The following is a 298-nucleotide window of genomic DNA, read 5'->3' on the forward strand; positions in this document are numbered from 1 at the left end:
GACGTACCACGCACAGGAACGTGCGTTTCTTCTGCTGCCAGCCCTGCTCCCAAGCCGCCAGCATCATCCAGCCTCCGAGCGCCCCTCCAAGCCCATCGCTGGGGACAGCAGCTCTGCCTCCCCCAGCCCCCGGCTGGCTGCCCGCTGGACCCCGCTGCTGGCTCTCCCTCCTGAGCGGCTGCAGGGGAGGAGGGGGCTGCTGCTCTCCCCCCACAGGCAGGCACCCGCTGCAGGCTCTTACCGAGGGCGGCATGTCGACACCACCCTCATCTGCGGGCTAAATCAACAGCAACTGCTT

This window comes from Buceros rhinoceros, unplaced genomic scaffold, assembly GCF_000710305.1.
Source record: "Buceros rhinoceros silvestris isolate BGI_N320 unplaced genomic scaffold, ASM71030v1 scaffold23372, whole genome shotgun sequence".
NCBI classification, from domain to species: domain Eukaryota; kingdom Metazoa; phylum Chordata; class Aves; order Bucerotiformes; family Bucerotidae; genus Buceros; species Buceros rhinoceros.